The sequence below is a fragment of the Nerophis ophidion genome, linkage group LG25, assembly GCF_033978795.1.
Source record: "Nerophis ophidion isolate RoL-2023_Sa linkage group LG25, RoL_Noph_v1.0, whole genome shotgun sequence".
Classification (NCBI taxonomy): domain Eukaryota; kingdom Metazoa; phylum Chordata; class Actinopteri; order Syngnathiformes; family Syngnathidae; genus Nerophis; species Nerophis ophidion.
This window is the reverse complement of record NC_084635.1, coordinates 18,536,749-18,556,596: the sequence shown is the minus strand read 5'-3', so window position 1 is coordinate 18,556,596 and position 19,848 is coordinate 18,536,749. Positions and strand designations below refer to the sequence as shown.

Sequence of the window (19,848 nt, the reverse complement as noted above, 5' to 3'; positions counted from 1 at the left end):
CTGACTGGGTAACACAACGTTGCCTTTACACTATTGCCATCTAACTGCATGCAAAGTCTACTACATAACACTTTCTAATTGGACTTCATTATAACAACATGAAATTACAGTTATCATTATCAGTTCAGTGGTAAGTGTTAAATTAAAAGAAGGAGATTTTACACATAACACATGAACACACAGAAAAGTACTGTACCTAACATTGGTACAGCTGAGTACTAGTATCGATTCCCAGGTACCAATTCTCAGTACCTTATCGGTTCAAATGTGAAAGGTACTCATCCTTAGTTCCATCCCTACTTTAAATGTACATAAAACAGTCCCAAATTGTTTGCAGTGTACATATCAAGTTAGTTTTTGTTCCAAAAGTAGACATATATTTTTCAGTAACGTGTCGCATCTTCCATCAGTAAATTACCAATAAATTGCCCACCGAGAAACATGTTGTGCCTTATTTGTTTTGTCAAAGGTCAGATGTGAAAATAATGAAATCAATGACAAAGATGTGAGCTGGCAGATACGAAGCCATCATGGTGTGCTGAGTACTGATTTTAAAATCCCCAAGGATGGAGCTAGAGGTCGTGACGGATAGAAAGGACAGAGGATAAGGGTATGAAAGGCCTCATGAGGTCTGTCACACCAAACTGAGCCAACAACAGCACCAATCCCATGATGACAGAAATCTGGATTATTGCATCTGTCATTGGAATCCCCTTACATCACATCCCTGTCTCTCTGCTCTAAATCCACGCCATGGACCTTTGCATAATTCATCTCTTGTAGTAACGGCTCAGCTTGGTGTGCACTATTTGGTTGTTAAATTGCATAAAACCCCAAATAAATTAAGGATCTTAGACCAGAGAGAATCCATAATGGCAATAATGAACAATTGAAGTGGAGTAAAGCACATTAATAACCACATTAGTTTGTCTAAAACAGCCTCTGACGGTATGGATCCTCCCCATGGCAAAACTATTTCTGGGTGTTGCCAGGCCAGTGTGAAAAATTGTAAATGGAGATGTGTTTTTAAGTACAGAGGATACATACAAACGTATAAGATGAATAGGTTGAAAGTAGGGCTGGGCGATATGGCCAAAAAATTATCATGATCCATTTTTCCATATCATCCAATTTTGAATACCGTATAAATCGCTCCGGAGTATAAATCGCACCTGCTGAAAATGCATAATAAAGAAGGAAAAAAACATACATAAGTCGCACTGGAGTATAAGTTGCATTTTGGGTGGAAATTTATTTGATAAAACCCAACACCAAGAATAGACATCCACCCATCCATCTTCTTCCGCCTATCCGAGGTCGGGTCGCTGGGGCAGGAGCCTTAGCAGGGAAGCCCAGACTTCCCTCTCCCCAGCCACTCTCCCCAGTCTCGCTCTTCCCGGGAGATCCCGAGGCGTTCCCAGGCCAGCCGGGAGACATAGTCTTCCCAACGTGTCCTGGGTCTTCCCCGTGGCCTCCTACCGGTTGGACGTGCCCTAAACACCTCCCTCGGGAGGCATTCGGGTGGCATCCTGACCCGATGCCTGAACCACCTCATCTGGCTCCTCTCGATGTGGAGGAGCTTTAGCTTTACTTTGAGTTCCTCCCGGATGGCAGAGCTTCTCACCCTATCTCTAAGGGAGAGCCCCGCCACACGGCAGAGGAAACTCATTTCGGCCGCTTGTACCCGTGATCTTATCCTTTCAGTCATGACCCAAAGCTCATGACCATAGGTGAGGATGGGAATGGAGATCGACCGGTAAATTGAGAGCTTTGCCTTCCGGCTCAGCTCCTTCTTCACCACAACGGATCGGTACAACGTCCGCATTACTGAAGACACCGCATCGATCCGCCTGTCGATCTCACGATCCACTCTTCCCCCACTCGTGAACAAGACTCCTAGGTACTTGAACTCCTCCACTTGGGGAGGAGAATAGACATTATAAAGGCAATTTAAAATAAATAAAGAATAGTGAACAACAGGCTGAATAAGTGTACGTTATATGATGCATAAATAATCAACTGAGAAGGTGCCTGGTATGTTAACGTAACATATTATGGTAAGAGTGATTCAAATAACTATAACTTATAGAACATGCTGTACGTTTACCAAACAATCTGTCACTCTTAATTGCTAAATCCCGTGAAATCTTATACGTCTAGTCTCTTACGTGAATGAGCTAAATATTATTATTTGTTATTTTACGGTAACCTGTTAATAATTTCACACATAAGTCGCTCCTGAGTACAAGTCGCACCCCCGGCCAAATTATGAAAAAAACTGCAAATTATAGTCCAAAAAATACAGTAATTAAAAAAACTAAACATTGGCGACTTGTCCAGGGTGTACGCCGCCTTCTGCACGTAATATCACAATTTAAATGTTTTTATTAATTGTCGCGTGCAGTATTATTTACGACTGCAGTATGTAGTAACATACAATTCCACCGTGTTTGACTGACAATCTCAAAGTAGACAATTGTCATTTTGTTCATATCTAAGGTTGTGTTTACTCGAGTTGCAAAGGTACAAATAAGCCACGCTGTGGTCCATACCTCGGTTTTAGGGCGATGGTTTGGCTTCTTTTTTTGAAACGTTTTGGGGGTAAGGAGAACAACTGTTTTTCCTCTCAAAATGCTTTTGCTTTTTTGCTTGTCAACACAAACTTCATTCTGCAGTAAACAAAGTATCGATGGTGTACTGAATACTTTAAGACTTCTTTCAAGTTAAGTAACTTTACTAAACAACCATTTCAAATGATAAATTGATATTTGTATTCTTTGATTACTTGTATACATTAGTACTCTTCACCAGTGGTTTGGCAAACAGCAAGTGGCGACCCAGATTGTGGACTTTTTCAAAAACTCTTAACACTGTATATCTTATATTTAATGAAAGTACTGTAAAATAATGTGTACCAACAAATAATAAATGTTTAATGATTATTTCAGGAGCAAAATGTTTTTTATCCACAAACACAAAAATTATTTGAACAAAAAGTGTCTGCAGGGTTTTTTAGTACATACTATATCTGAGGAGTTGAATCAGAGAAAACAAACAAAATATCTAATTAAAAAATATTCAGATATAAAAATCTATAAAGTAGTTCAGTCACAAATACATTCTGTGCCCGCCTGCGATTCTGCATAGCAGCATAATTAATAGTGAACTGCAGCAGTCAGTAGCTCTGTGCACATGGACACAATCAATTAGAATAAAAGCCCAACCGGAATATAAATGTGTCATGCAAACACGCCAATCAAAATATTCTGATCCAATCACATACATTCAGATCAAAATTTCCTTACTATGGGTGGTTAATGCCAATAGTCAATCAGATTGTAGTGCATTTCTTTTGATAGTAGGGAAATAAAGCTAATATAGATACTTACATCATGTGTTGACTTCATTATAACACTTATATAAGGCTTTCAATTTTTGGCGGCTCCAGACGGATTTTATTTTTATGGCTCTTTCAACCTTTTGGTTTGCCAACCCCTCTGCTAAAAGGTTTAGAACCACTGGTCTAAAAAAAATTAAACAAGACAAGCAAGACAGAATTGTGAAGTATTCTAATGAATGATCAAATAAAACACGATTATACATCACTTTCTTTTTCTTGGACAAAAGAAGCCGGTTGATGATAGATGGTTAAAAAAAATAACAAAGGCTGCTATGTATTGTCAGGATGATAGAGAGCTGTATTAATTTCTCCCCCAGAAGAAGGAAGAATGTTCCTGTGAATTAATAAAAGATGAGCGCAGGAAGTGTTGAGACGCTCCCTAGTGCTTCTGGATAGCTGTACTGTTGTTTTGCCTCATCCCTGGATGTACTTCTTGTCAATCCAGAGTCTGACCCAAAATGTTTCTTTCCACACGCTCTAATCTACATACTGAAATTTTATTTCCTGACTTCATCTACCCACCCTTGTTTTCTAATCTACCCAATAACAATAGGATTAACTTTGTATAGCATATATATTTAGTACCTAAGTAAATAAGGGAAATTGTATACAGATGCAAATGCTAGTGCCTCACTGTGTTACTGTCGATTTTAACTTCGGTTATTTTACTTTGGTCTTGTTAGTCCCTCTGATTTTGTTTATTACATCCATTTTGTGTTACCGAGATACAAGCCTTCCTGTGGTGGGAGGAGTAATTTAGCATGTTGCAGCTGCCCCTCATCAGTCTTTGTCAATTTAGCCTCCCCAGTTCCTACTGGCCTGCATCGGGTTATTGATTCTCCTGGAATACTTCACGATATGCTGCCCTTTGTTAGCCTGTATCCCATTTGTATGTTTGCTTCTCCAACTCTGGCCATTTTCTCTGCTTTTTTGTCTGCCTGCACAAACCGTAACTCCGCCGAGCTAATTTTGACTGTTTATCCGCTTTTACCTTTACATTTTAGTTTGGACTGTTTTTACTCTGTGCTTTCTTTGTTGTCCTTTTGCTGCACCGCTACTTTAGTTTACCACAAGCTTTGTACGACTGAAAAGGTTTGCAATAAAGACTGCCTATCTCACCTCTATTGCCTCAGGATCTCAGGACTCAATTTAAGGAGCAACAAAAAGGCTGACAGCTAGCTTTCTCTCAGACGTAAGAGCCACAATAGGCTATGATAATGCATAAAGTCTTAACAATTTTCTTTCACATAATTTGCAAATAAATAATGACCCTTGTTTATTCAGGCATACTGTATATAATTAAAGGTGCCAAATGTTATAATGTCATGTCAAGCCATCGTTAAATGGCCCTGTTATGTCAAAATACATTAATAAATAATGTTCGTTTCGATTACCTTTATAACATAACAGTAGTTCAGCCGGGATATGCTCATTTCAAAATTAGATTTACAGCCCCAAATAATAGTTATTGTTTTAATTTCAATGCCCTGCCTTCCACTGTTTGACCAATTAGAATGTCTGTGAGTGTGTCACATCCAAGTTGCCAGTTACGCACCGCCACCTTCGTCGAGCTACTGCCACTGGTAAAGTTACCAAACATGTCAGACCTTAGTATATCTAAGAGGCGTCGTTACGATTCTCAACTTATTCATTACAGAGCCAGGAACAAAACGAGGATTTGTATCGGGGATGCCTTTGAAAGATGGAGACTATTGAAGGCGGAGAAGATTTTATCATCTGACGCCAAACTTGCTCATTTCCTCCTTGATAGATAAGTAAGGCATTTACTTTTTCTTATTACCTGTAATGCATGGAAATAGACATTTCGTATGTAAACTATATTGTCCGATACAGTCTCTGACCTTGTCTAACAAAGATAGTATGTTCGTGCAACGAATGCTTAGGGGCGAAGCACTATCACACTAGTGTAGCTTAGCATCCTAGCCCGGTCAATGAAACATTAACATAAAGGTTAACAGGGGAAAAAAAATATGCCCGTTAGCCTGTATGTCGGTGTGTCACCCAACTGAAAGGGCAAAACCTAGTGTCAGTGCCTATTTCGTTCTCAATATGCTGATACGCTGAGGAAATGCATTCCAACATTAGCACGGCTAATTGCAGTTTCTGGTACTGTATGTGCATCAGACACATATGGGCTGGTATTTGCTTGGGACAATATATTGCATTACATGTAATGATGTTCTAATTTGTGTATTGACATGGGACTAAGCTTTATGATTTATGCGTAACGTGGTTTATGCGTAACGTGGGTTGGCTCATAGAATTGCACTCTGCACTGAAAGATGGTGATGTGCGTACATGGACGAGAATGCAGTGTGTCAGGTAGGGGTGTAACGGTACGTGTATTTGTATTGAACCGTTTCAGTACGGGGGTTTCGGTTCGGTTCGGAGGTGTACCGAACAAGTTTCCACACGGACATATTAGGTAGCGCACCGCAGGTTGTGTAAACAATGCAGAGCGAGGCACAGCACACGGCAGGCTAGCACAACATGCAAAAGCCAGAGCTGGAAGACTCTCCTGCCTTGTTAATATCTCCCGTTTAGGAACACTTTGGCTGCGCGGTGCGATACAATAATGGAGGACGGAGGTTTGCCGACGTTGTTCAGCAGCAGTGGGGTACGCTTCTGCCAACATGTCAAACATGCTTACCCCTTTGAAGTGTCACCACCGCATTCAAGCAGCCTCTCCTCGGCGAGTCAAGCAGGGCTGAAGCAATAACAAATGTTTTTATAGCAGCAGATTTAAAGCCATCCATCCATCCATTTTCTACCGCTTGTCCCGTTCGGGGTCGCGGGGGGTTGCTGTATTGCATTAAAAACTAGATTTTGACCCACTTCTATCGTGGAAAAACAATAAGCACATATATCCTCTTACTGCCAAGTTAGCCAGGCTGGGGGGGGACCCCGACGTGGACCCCGACTTAAACAAGTTAAAAAAACTTATTGCGGTGTTACAATTTAGTGGTAAATTGTACGGAATATGTACTGTACTGTGCAATCAACTTATAAAAGCCTCAATCAATCAATCAAAAAAAGCACTTTATATTTAGGAAGGTTTTGTTAAGAAACCATTCTGAGCTTTATCTTATTTAGTTTTCTATTTTATATATGTTAAACACATTAACCTTGGCAATGGACTCTGTGTGTATATGTATGTTATGCCATTGTTTACAAATTTGGTAAATAAATAAAACATTTATATTTTGTTGTTTTTTTACTGTACCGAAAATGAACCAAACCGTGACCTCCAAACCGAGGTACATACCAAACCGAAATTTTTGTGTACCGTTACACCCCTAGTGTCAGGTTGGATGCAAAATGGAGATATGCTGAGCAAAACGTGGCGGTTGTATTACTGTTGGCCTTGGCTTGTCATCAAAGTAGGCCTTTACGATATATAATATATTATTATACATATAATTATTTCGATGGTGGTCCGTGCGGTCAAACTATACATTTTAGCAGGGTAATGCCAACAATCTGTCCGGACTATAACAGCATAATAATATAGTAAACTATCTTGCAAGAAGCACAAACAAGAGAAACCTACAGCGTAGGACTCGTCTATTACCATTTGTAGTTCCTTTGAGAAGGATTTTGATTCAGCTGCGTATCTTCTCTTCTCTTTACCCTGTACACCGCTGACTTCTGCTACAACTCAGAGATGTGTCACATCCAGAAGTACGCGGATGACACAGCCATCGTCGGGTGCATCAGGGACAGCAGAGAGGAGGAGTTTCGGAATCTGGTGAGGGACTTTGTTGTCTGGTGCCACACGAACCTCTTGCAGCTCAATCCATCAAAGACCAAGGAGCTGGTCATTGACTTTGGGAGGTCGAGTCCACGGTCACAACCTATTGTGATCGAGGGAGTTGAGGTACAGACCGTGGACTCATTCAAGTACCTCGGGGTTTGGGTGGACAATAAGCTGGACTGGACTGTTAACACGGACCACCAGTACAAGAAAGGACAGAGCAGGCTGTACTTCCTCAGGAGACTGCACTCCTTCAACATCTGCAAAAAACTCCTGTGGATGTACTACCAGTCTGTGGTTGCCAGTGTTCTGTTCTACATGGTAGTGTGCTAGGGGGGCAGTACATCTAAGAAAGACAGCTCCAGACTTGAGAAACTGATCAGGCGGGCCGGTTCTACAATCGGAATGAAACTGGACTCACTGGTGACGGTGGCAGAGAAGAGGACTGTTGACAAACTAGTGAGCATCCTGGATGATGCCAGTCACCCTCTGCATAGCGTTATCAGCAGCCAGAGGAGCCTGTTCAGTTCTAGACTGCTTCATCCCAAGTGCAGGACTAATAGACTCAAAAACTCATTTGTCCCACACGCCATTAGACTGTACAACTCCTCGCTGGGGCGGGAGGCGAGGGGTACTAGGATGACAGGGGATGCAAAACATTAAAACAGTGCAATACGTTTTCATAACATGGTCACTACTGCCTACTTTGTCGTGTTATATTCTTATTTTACTGTTATATTTTTATTCCCATTGTTGCTTTTTAGTTTTTATTCTCATTGTAATATTTCTCTTTTTTGTTTCCATTTAAACCCCCATTATTTACTTTTTACTTTTATTTAAATTGATCTCAACTCTGTACACTGCTGCTGGAATTTTAATTGTCCTGAAGGAACTCTCCTGAAGGAATCAATAAAGTACTATCTATCTATCTATCTATCTATCTATCTATCTGGCAACCTCAGTCATTGAGAGTGGGAGGGGACTACAGAATTTTGACTGTGATTCCAGTACCATTTCTGGACTACCTCACATAGTACATTGGAACCCATTGAAAAAAAGACAATATAACATACATCCATAAACCTGGATGCATATGCAAAAGTGCAATATATGTATCTGTACAGTAATCTATTTATTTATATATCTGCACCTTATTTCTTTGTTTATCCTGCCCTACCAAGAGCTAATGCGACAAAATGTTGTTCTTATTTGTACTGTAAAGTTCAAAATTGAATGACAATAAAAAGGAAGTCTAGTCTAAGTCTATCATTTTGATCACAATAACCATGATATAAAATTTTCATATTGTTACATCCCAAGTGCATTAATAAAAAAAACCTTGTCTTCGCCGCCACGCAGATCACAGCACCCACAACTTACTGCTCTCATATGCACTCTATTGGTGTAGCCGTACAGAAACAATGTCCGCCTATTTCAACCAAATACACAACAGCAGGTACCAATAGGTAAAATAAGTTGGTTTTGCATACTAGGGCCCCTTTAAGCAGGCACTTTAGGGCAGCGGTTTTTAACCTTTTTGATCTCGGGACTCAACTTTTCCACGATGTGGGGCCAACTGTAATCTTACTCTTGATTTGAATCATATTCAATAATTATATGTAACCTACTTACAGTTTAACAGGATAAACCTTGTCAAATGATATGGAAACGTGTTAATCCCCAAGATTATCATCAAGACTTTGGTCAGATTGATTACAAAATAATTACTAATCAAATATATTACACAAGAAGGGACTCATAAAAACTAAAATAAATAAATTCAAACTAAATGAATAATAAATAATATATGTTTCTTAAACTGTCATTAAAATTTAAGAGCGGATATAAATACATCTTCACCACTTTAGTCATAATTTTTGCGCTAAGGAGACTTTTTTTGCTTGTTTGACATTGTCATTATTGCCACAAGTGGTGAAAATGTTTATTACAACTGAGTACAGCTGTGGTCCATAAGGTCCACAATGGGCCGCAGCCCAATGGTTAAGAAACACTGCTTTAGGGCACAGCAGGTATTGACTTAACTGTGTTGTCAACATTAACAAGGTCGACCTAAATTGGTTCCACTGTATCATATCCTTTCCCTTTTTGTTCTGTTTTGTTGGAGTTACACATTTCAGAAAAACACAAACGTCCACTGCAGAGGACGCTGGTCCTCGATATCACACCTTAGACAACCTCGCTGCAGTAGACATCACATTCTTGAAAATAACACTGTGAAAGTCAGTCAGCTGAGAGTACTGAACTCACGTACTGTATATCTGCAGGTTGGCTGGGAGGAACTGCTGTACTTTTCACTCCAGACAATGACCTAAAACAGACAACCAGAGAGAATTAAGGTGAGCATCAAACAAAAAAAGACAATCACTACAGAACAAAGAATACATTTGTATCCTATGTTCCTTTTTTAGGTCATCAAATATAAACCTAAATTAGAGGATTTATCCTTTCATGCTTTTAGGTCTTTAGAAAATGCTTCAGCGTACCTCAGAGTTTTTGGATCACTAAATCAAAAAAACTAAATTAAGAAGATACTTCTTGTTATTGTGGCCAAACAACTCAATTTGTGTTTCGTCTGAACATAAAAGGTTTTTCAGAAGGCATCTGGCATGTCCAACAGCAAATTTCTGTCACGTTTTAGTGAGTCAATTTCGGGACAGGGTCTTCTTTCACCTTAACCTTTACCATTATACTGGAAGGGGGCTTGGTCTTAGTGAATCCGTTTGGAACCTTAATTGATAAATTTTTTTATATAAAAGATAAAGGTAATCATATATATCTAGCCCCTGCGATGAGGTGGCGACTTGTCCAGGGTGTACCCGCCTTCCGCCCGATTGTAGCTGAGATAGGCACCAGCGCCCCCCGCGACCCCAAAGGGAATAAGCAGTAGAAATGGATGGATGGATGGATATATATCTAGCAAGGAGCAGATGCATTAAACCCATTCTATGACTCTGCTATATGTGAATCCATACCGTCGCTCTTGAATTTTCTTCATGACCCTGGCATATTTAAATAATTAATGGATACTAAGGCGCTATTGTTTGCTTGAAATCAACAGTTCTTTACAATTGACCAATTTATGCAAGTCTACAGTGCTCTTTCTTAGAGATTCCTTGAGTTCTTTGTGACTTTTCTAATGCTTTGAAAAGTTGGTCAATCCAACAAATGCTGTCAAACTAATCTTTTCATGCAGTCAATAAGACACCACCAGCTGTGACCCGTTCCGAAATTTCATTGGTTGAACGTGACGAGATTAATGTATTGGCTGCATGGGAAGCTTGGGATCAGGAAAAATCCAAAAATTAGGAGTAACATTGTTTAAGCGCAGGGTTCAAAGCCTGGGAAAATAGTAGTGGCTTAAAGTCTAGAAATTTCAGTATATGGAGTTTTTCAATGGGGTTAAAAACTCTATTCTTTTTTCCAAAACATGGCCAAATTGGAGAAACTAAACATATACTGTATTAACCTTAAAATTATTTCATTTTGTCAAAATTCAACAGTGTGCCTTAAAAGCTGGTGCGCCTTATGTTTGTATTAAATCTGGTTGTGTTTACTGACTTCGAATTAATTTTATGTTGTACATAGTGTAATGATAAGTGTGACCAGTAGAAGGCAGTCACACAAGAGATACTTGTGGACTGCATGTTGACGCTTGTTCAATAAATTATATTAGCAAGCAAGAGAAAAGCATTGATGTTTTCTTGACAATATAGAACATTACACACAGCGCACAAAAATCTGTCCAAATGTTTTAGTATGACTTTGGTAAGGTACGAAGCCGCACAGCTTCACAAGTATTACGGCTACCGTAGTCAGACGTACTATGCTTCAACATATGGGTATTATTATGGTGTGTATAAGAACCCCAAAATGCCTATCCCAAAATTAGGAGACACATCATCTGGCGTTTAGTTTCGCCCTATGATGCAAAACCAATTTTTCTTACCTTTTGGAACCGGTTGTTGTGTATTTGGGATTTGTATAAGTCCAAAGAATTTGCGCCCATCCGCCAGTGTAGTCCACGACGTATTCAATAAGCTCATTTTTATTCTATCGTCTTGTTGTGGGGCATTCGTTCTTCTCTATTGACATTTCTCCAGTAATACAAAGTAGTTTATGGTTCAAACTTACTTAATCTGTCAGCAGTCTCGCTATGGAAGCGCTAAAAATCGCAACATGGCTGGCGGGGAGAAGACATATAAACAAAACCGCCCACCAAAAGGCGCATGCTGAAGAGACGGTTAGAAAGTAGCTTGAAAACGGTCTGTAAAACCTAATTTATGCAAAATGTTGACCAAAGAACCACCATTACATGTTATGTAGATCGCAAGGAAGTATTTTAAAAGTAGAGAATAAAAAATAATATAACTCCTTTAATGCGCCTTATACGTATATGAAAAGCACTGAATGAATGATGCATGACAAGACGTTTATTCAGGTCTACAAATGTTGTTGTATGTACAGGTTTATGTGTTCAATAAATAATAATCATGGTTTTATATCATTTGACATGGTTTACACCTGTTAAACCGTGATCAAGTTAAATATAATTATTGAATACGATAAACCACAAAAGTATAAGGTTACAAATTCAGTGTTAATATTAGAGTGTACTGGCAAAGTTGAGCCCGGAGTATCTGGAGAAAAAACCCCGAGCATGTAAACGTGACACAGAGATTCTCCAAATGAGTTTTTAACACATAATCTCCTAACAGTAAGGTTGATATGCTCACCACTAAACCACCGTGCAGCCCCAATATGTAATGTGAAAACATGAGATAACAAAATAAACATAACATCATCATTGCTTATTTTAATTAAACCAAATCTGTCCTGACTTTTACAGCCAAAAAAGCATCTTGATCTTATATTCTACACAGTAACTGAGCAAGTCTTGTATTATGCTCGCCTGACATCACACAAATAATGACTCATAATCTATGTTGTTAGTCAACAAACATGCTTTGCTGTGCATACAATAGATTGAGAGACAGGTACTGCAAAGCACTTGTGCATTCCGCCCTCTTCTCATTTGACATGCTTGAACAATAACCATCAATGGAAAAACATTTACTTAATGCATCTATTGACAATACTGTATAGTACAATGTGTCACCCCAAAGGGGACATTTACTTAATGGCAATTTCCCTGCACAACCTACCAATGAAAGCAGCAGGTGAGTTTCTCTGCACATCTAAATGCTAATGTTTCCTGCTCTCAAAACAACTGCAGACACTAATCGACCGCATTGCTGAATACCAACAACAAGCATGACTTACAGTACCAAGAGAGGAAGGAATCACCACAGAGGTATCATTGTATTGTCACAGCTGTTGTCCATTTTGTCTGTTTTTTCCCAGCGAAACGACGTTTCAAACTAATGTCAAATGCAAATGGAAGAGGCATAAATTCCTACTGTAAGCCAGGGATGTTCAAACTTTTTCAACAGAGGGCCGCACACTAAAAAAATCAAAGTATATGGGGGCCATTCTGATACTTTCAAAACCAAAACAATACAGATTTTTTTTTTTTTTAAACATTTAAGGCTCTCCTCAAGTTTGGTCCCGGGGATATGTGTATATATATATGCATATATATATATATATGTGTATATATATATATATATATATATATATATATATATATTGTTTGTGTGTGTGTGTGTGTTTGTGTGTGTGTGTGTATATATATGTGTATATATGTGTGTATATATATATATATATGTGTGTGTGTGTATGTATATATACACACATGTATATGTATATATCCATCCATCCATTTACTACTGCTTTTTGGGGTCGCGGGGGTCAGCTACAATCGGGTGGAAGGCGGCGTACACCCTGGACCAGTCCCCACCTCATCGCAGGGCCAACACAGATAGACATATATATATATATATATATATATATATATATATATATATATATTTAGGCATATATATATATATATATATATGCCTAAATCTCTAGATCAACTTCAGGTCTATCTGTAGACATATCATTTTAATTATTTTTTTATTTCGTGTTTTAAGCAATTTTTGTTAAATCCGTTTTGTATGGTAAAAACCCAAAATATGCAATATTTTCCACCCAAAAAATGTCAAAGTAAAATATTTGATGAGAAGTAATCAAAACCATGATTAAATAGGTCAATAATTCATAACGTTGATTTTTTATTTTTTGTGAGCAATGACAATGTTAATTTTTTTAAAACATCCCACTAAAATTCTTGGGGATACAAAAGGAGCCTACTCATAAAAGTGTCATAAATAAGTCATATATATATATATATATACATTTATACATACATTTTTCTTTTTTATTTTTTTTTTCTTTCAACGCTTAAGTGTCAAAGTCAATTTCAGATCCATCCTGTCAATTATACGTTTCATGTTTTTTGGTTTGTTTGTTTGTTTGTTTTATGCCCTTTTTGTTAAAGAAAACATTGTTTTTTATTCTGCAAACACACAAAATATGAAACATGTTCTCCAAAAAATATTTCAAAGTGAAATTTTAGACATGAAGTAATTGGACACTTGAATAAGTCAATTATTGTAAACATCGATTTTGATTCATTATTATTTTTTAACGAATGACGACTTTAAAAAAAACAGTCTGCAAGGTAGCTTTGAGTTACAAAGGTTAAAATTGCAACTTTTTCTTGTTACATTTCACCTGTTTTGCTGTTAGTTTTTTTTTTCTCTCCATATTAATAGTATTTTTAGAATGTGCGGGGGCCGTCAAACACATTAGCTGTGCGCCGCAAATGACTCTGGACAAACGTCAGAAAACTTCAGACACATACCAGTCCGAAGCCACGTTTACGTGAACAACATTTATTTACTCTGATCATCTATCAGATTAGAACGTTAGTGTGTGCATGGACCCTGCAAGTTATCTGATTAGGACGTGCATTTTCATGCATCACGCCTAGGATTGGAAATTTTTATTTTGACATGCACAGAACCTAAGATAAACAGAAAGGTGTGCTATTATTTGTGCTATAGCGCCATCTTTTGGACAAGTTTGCTCACTGCAGGTGCTGAAGAAGCAGTGACTTGCACTGTTATCAAACATGGCTTTGTGCAATTCAGCTTGTTCGACATCACAGTATTAATTTCTAATATTTTCCTTCTGTTCACTACTTTTGTCTTACCTCTCTTTTTGAAATGTAGCTGTTCTGTGCTTTTTATGTTGTGATTATGTGCGGGTTGAGGCCTGTCTTCATGTTTCAATATTCTGTGTGAGGCTAGCAATTACCACTTGGAGTACCTGTAATGTTGCGAATAAAACATCTCGTTAAGACAACAACTGGCTACCTTCTTTTATTGTTACATCGACACATGACACTCCATACCATACCTTTTGTTTTTGCCTCTCTCGTTTTAAAGCAACATAATTAATAGAATATAACGCTACGTCTGTCAATGTTGAATGTGGGAGACAGCAGCAAGCCAACCTCTTTATACCATCCATCCATCCATCCATCCATTTTTACCGCTTATTCCCTTTGGGTTGCGGGGGGCGCTGGTGCCTATCCAGGCTATAATCGGGCGGAAGTTCCAACACTATCAAATGTAGTCCCCCCTCCTACAAAGCTAACATCAAAGACATGCGCATTAAGGATACTTCTAACCCGAATTTTAGAAGATGTGTTTTCATGCTCTACAATCCGAAGGACTTTCGGCATAAACCAACAATCTCGATCGGGTGGTTTGGATTATGTTTTGTTATTTTTCTGATAATTTTGGACTCCATTAGTTCCTGTTTTTGTGCACCCTCGTTTGTTTTAGTTTTCATGACGACTCCATTAGTTCCTGTTTGCACTTCCTTGTTTGTTTTGTCACCTTGGTTACTCTTGTGTTCACCTGTCTCTGATTTGTGCTCGCCTGCTCACCTGCTTCCAGAGCACTAATCAGAGGCAGTATTTAAGCTCGTCTTTGCCTGTCAGTCGTCCTGGCGTCATTGATCGTTTCATGCTCTGTTCTTGCCACAGTAAGTCTTGCTTGTTTCATGCAATGCCAAGTAAGTTTTTGTTTATTCATGCCAAAGTTAGCTACTTTTGTTTCATGTCCATAGTTCAGTCTGTTAGTTTTGTTTTATGCGTCAAATTGTGCTTTCGCCTTGTGCGCCGTTTTGTTTTCACCTTTTTGAGATTCAAGATTAAATCATGTTTTTACCCGAGTAGTCCGTCTGCCTTCCTGGGAGAACGACCTCGCAGCAAGCTGTGACCCCCCCATCTTGACAAAAATGTTGATCCGATTTTGATCGGGTCGGACCATTCTAAATGGCGTGTTTACATGAAGCATTTTTATAAAGGTTAGGCTTTCAATCCAATTAAATGTGTCCATGTGCACATAGCTATAGATTAACTGTACTGGAATGCATGGAAGTGCAGTTTATAAATACTCAATATTGCAAAAGATTTTTTGACAATGCTTAAAAAATCAGATACACTGTATTATTTCTTGACAGCTGCAGTATTGGGAACTTTTTTTTGTAGCCGGCTTTGGGGCAGATTTTTTTAGCAGCGCAGGCATATACCCAGGCTTTAAAAACCCTGTAGTATCCCTGCTGATGTTTCAAGTTTATGTGAAGGTTTGATATGCTGAAGCTCAATGTTTTTCCCTCCTTGCGGAATGTTTGCAGAACATTCGGTGCAAATAGCATGCAAAAAAGGTTGTCTTTCCTCATCGCGGCGTTTTTTGAATTATTATTATTTGGACTTATCTGTCCGATGTTATGATTATTGTGCAATTATTATCAAACAAATTGATGAATTTGAAACAGGGTTATTTTTCAATGCTTCTCTTCTTGAATGTTGTCCATAATTAATGCAGGTATGAATGTGTTCCTCGAGGCTCTGTTGCACAAGTGAACTCTTTGGTCTTTCTTTCATTTATGTTCGCTTTACTCCCAATGTGATTTGTCAGCGTGAAGCTGATTTAGACTCACTCATTTACATGAAAATGCAATTAAAGCAACGAAAAGGATGTGCACATATTACATTACTAAGGAATACCACTACCCAAGGGGATTTTAAAATCAATGTGAATGTTACAGTTTCCGATTGGACCCATCTATTAACAACTGCAGTTTCTAAGAACATCACTTCAAATAACTAAGTCCAACCTATGTGGATGTGTTCCACTTCAACTGCCAAGAAGACCCATACTGTCACCCTTTAGATGAAAGGACATTGGTTCGAGTGTTCTAGAACAACCAAGGAACCATAAGCCTGCCATAAACTGGAAACTACTGGATCACCCGTGTTACTGTCAACACTGAAGCCAGTTTTACCTGTCATGGAGTGAAATGTAAAACACCCCTTCTATGTACTCTTGAGGTAAACATTTAAAATCTAAAAACTCTTGAGGTAAACATTTAAAATCTAAAAACATTGTACCAATTATTAAGCATGGTGGCAGACAAAGGATTACCTCCAAATTCTCCAATTTCACCTCGAATCATAACAATAGACACATAATTGATATCAATGAAAAATGTGTTCAATAATGCTTTATATATATTTTTTTCTTTGTCGGAAAAAAACGTAGTTTGTGAAGCAAGGTTGGTTGCATGAACAAAAGCACTCGCTCTCTGGTAACTTAACAATGCAGAAGGGGATTTCTGACCGGTGGGAGTGATACTCCTCCTCTCTGAGCTGCCACCTTATCGTGGTAGAGGAGTTTGCGTGTCCCAATGATCCTAGGAGCTATGTTGTCCGGGGGCTTTATGCCCCCTGGTAGGGTCTCCCAAGGCAAACAGGTTCTAGGTGAGGGATCAGACAAAGAGCAGCTCGAAGACCTCTATGAAGAAGATAAAACATGGACCCAGAGTTCCCTCGCCCGGACGCGGGTCACCGGGGCCCCCCTCTGGAGCCATCCTGGAGGTGGGGCACGATGGCGAACGCCTGGTGGCCGGGCCTGTTCCCATGGGGCCCGGCCGGGCACAGCCCAAAGAGGCAACGTGGGTCACCCCTCCAATGGGCTCACCACCCATAGCAGGGGCCATAGAGGTCGGGTGCAATGTGAGCTGGGCGGCAGCCAAAAGCAGGGCACTTGGCGGTCCGATCCTCGGCTACAGAAGCTAGCTCTTGGGACGTGGAACGTCACCTCACTGGGGGGGAAAGAGCCTGAGCTAGTGCGTGAAGTGGAGAAGTTCCAGCTGGATATAGTCGGACTCACTTCGACGCACAGCAAGGGCTCTGGAACCACTTCTCTCGAGAGGGACTGGACCCTCTTCCAGTCTGGCGTTGCCGACAGTGAGAGGCGACAGGCTGGGGTGGCAATTCTGGTTGCCCCCCGGCTTAAAGCCTGCACGTTGGAGTTCAACCCAGTGGACGAAAGGGTAGCCTCCCTCCGCCTTCAGGTGGGGGGACGGGTCCTGACTGTTGTTTGTGCTTACGCACCAAACGGCAGTTCAGAGTACCCACCCTTTTTGGGTACACTCGAGGGAGTACTGGAAAGTGCTCCCCCGGGTGATTCCCTTGTCCTACTGGGGGACTTCAACGCTCATGTTGGCAACGACAGTGAAACCTGGAGAGGCGTGATTGGGAAGAATGGCCACCCGGATCTGAACCAGAGTGGTGTTTTGTTATTGGACTTTTGTGCTCGTCACAATTTGTCCATTACAAACACCATGTTCAAACATAAGGGTGTCCATATGTGCACTTGGTACCAGGACACCCTAGGCCGCAGTTCTATGATCAACTTTGTAGTTGTGTCATCGGATTTGCGGCCTTATGTTTTGGACACTCGAGTGAAGAGAGGGGCGCAGCTTTCTACCGATCACCACCTGGTGGTGAGTTGGCTGCGATGGTGGGGGAGGATGCCGGACCGACCTGGCAGGCCCAAACGCATTGTGAGGGTCTGCTGGGAACGTCTGGCAGAGTCTCCTGTCAGAGAAAGTTTCAATTCCCACCTCCGGTAGAACTTCGAACATGTCACGAGGGAGGTTCTGGACATTGAGTCCGAGTGGACCATGTTCCGCACCTCTATTGTCGAAGCGGCTGATCGGAGCTGTGGCCGCAAGGTAGTTGGTGCCTGTCGGGGCGGCAATCTTAAAACCCCTTGGTGGACACCAGCGGTGAGGGATGCCGTCAAGCTGAAGAAGGAGTCCTATCGGGTCCTTTTGGCTCATAGGACTCCGGAGGCAGTGGACAGGTACCCACAGGCCAAGCGGTGTGCGGCTTCAGCGGTCGCTGAGGCAAAAACTCGGACATGGGAGGAGTTCGGGGAAGCCATGGAAAACGACTTTCGGATGGCTTCGAAGCGATTCTGGACCACCGTCCGCCGCCTCAGGAAGGGGAAGCAGTGCACTATCAACACCGTGTATGGTGCGGATGGTGTTCTGCTGACCTCAACTGCGAATGTTGTGGATAGGTGGAAGGAATACTTCGAAGACCTCCTCAATCCCACCAACACGTCTTCCTATGAGGAAGCAGTGCCTGGGGAATCTGTGGTGGACTCTCCTATTTCTGGGGATGAGGTCGCTGAGGTAGTTAAAAAGCTCCTCGGTGGCAAGGCCCCGGGGGTGGACGAGATCCGCCCGGAGTTCCTTAAGGCTCTGGATGCTGTGGGGCTGTATTGGTTGACAAGACTCTGCAGCATCACGTGGACATCGGAGGCGGTACCTCTGGATTGGCAGACCGGGGTGGTGGTTCCTCTCTTTAAGAAGGGGGACCGGAGGATGTGTTCCAACTATCGTGGGATCACACTCCTCAGCCTTCCCGGTAAGGTTTATTCAGGTGTACTGGAGAGGAGGCTACGCCGGATAGTCGAACCTCAGATTCAGGAGGAACAGTGTGGTTTTTGTCCTGGTCGTGGAACTGTGGACCAGCTCTATACTCTCAGCAGGGTTCTTGAGGGTGCATGGGAGTTTGCCCAACCAGTCTACATGTGCTTTGTGGACTTGGAGAAGGCATTCAACCGTGTCCCTCGGGAAGTCCTGTAGGGAGTGCTCAGAGAGTATGGGGTATCGGACTGTGTTATTGTGGCGGTCCGCTCCCTGTACGATCAGTGCCAGAGCTTGGTCCGCATTGCCGGCAGTAAGTCGAACACATTTCCAGTGAGGGTTGGACTCCGCCAAGGCTGTCCTTTGTCACCGATTCTATTCATAACTTTTATGGACAGAATTTCTAGGCGCAGTCAAGGCGTTGAGGGGTTCCGGTTTGGTGACCGCAGGATTAGGTCTCTGCTTTTTGCAGATGATGTGGTCCTGATGGCTTCATCTGACCGGGATCTTCAGCTCTCACTGGATCGGTTTGCAGCCGAGTGTGAAGCGACCGGAATGAGAATCAGCACCTCCAAGTCCGAGTCCATGGTTCTCACCCGGAAAAGGGTGGAGTGCCATCTCCGGGTTGGGGAGGAGACCCTGCCCCAAGTGGAGGAGTTCAAGTACCTAGGAGTCTTGTTCACGAGTGGGGGAAGAGTGGATCGTGAGATCGACAGGCGGATCGATGCGGTGTCTTCAGTAATGCGGACGTTGTACCGATCCGTTGTGGTGAAGAAGGAGCTGAGCCGGAAGGCAAAGCTCTCAATTTACCGGTCGATCTCCATTCCCATCCTCACCTATGGTCATGAGCTTTGGGTCATGACTGAAAGGATAAGATCACGGGTACAAGCGGCCGAAATGAGTTTCCTCCGCCGTG

The 19,848-nt window shown here is 41.2% G+C and overlaps 1 protein-coding gene across 2 annotated transcripts in view; it reads right to left on the bottom strand.

Moving 5' to 3' along the window:
• Positions 1-19,848, bottom strand: part of apba2b (amyloid beta (A4) precursor protein-binding, family A, member 2b) — a 188,378-nt gene that overhangs the window by 148,272 nt on the left and 20,258 nt on the right. For both annotated transcript variants that reach the window (XM_061887063.1, XM_061887065.1), the window contains exon 2: positions 9,448-9,504. The gene's annotated coding sequence lies outside the window, so the exon portion shown is untranslated. The remainder of the gene's footprint in view (positions 1-9,447; positions 9,505-19,848) is intronic.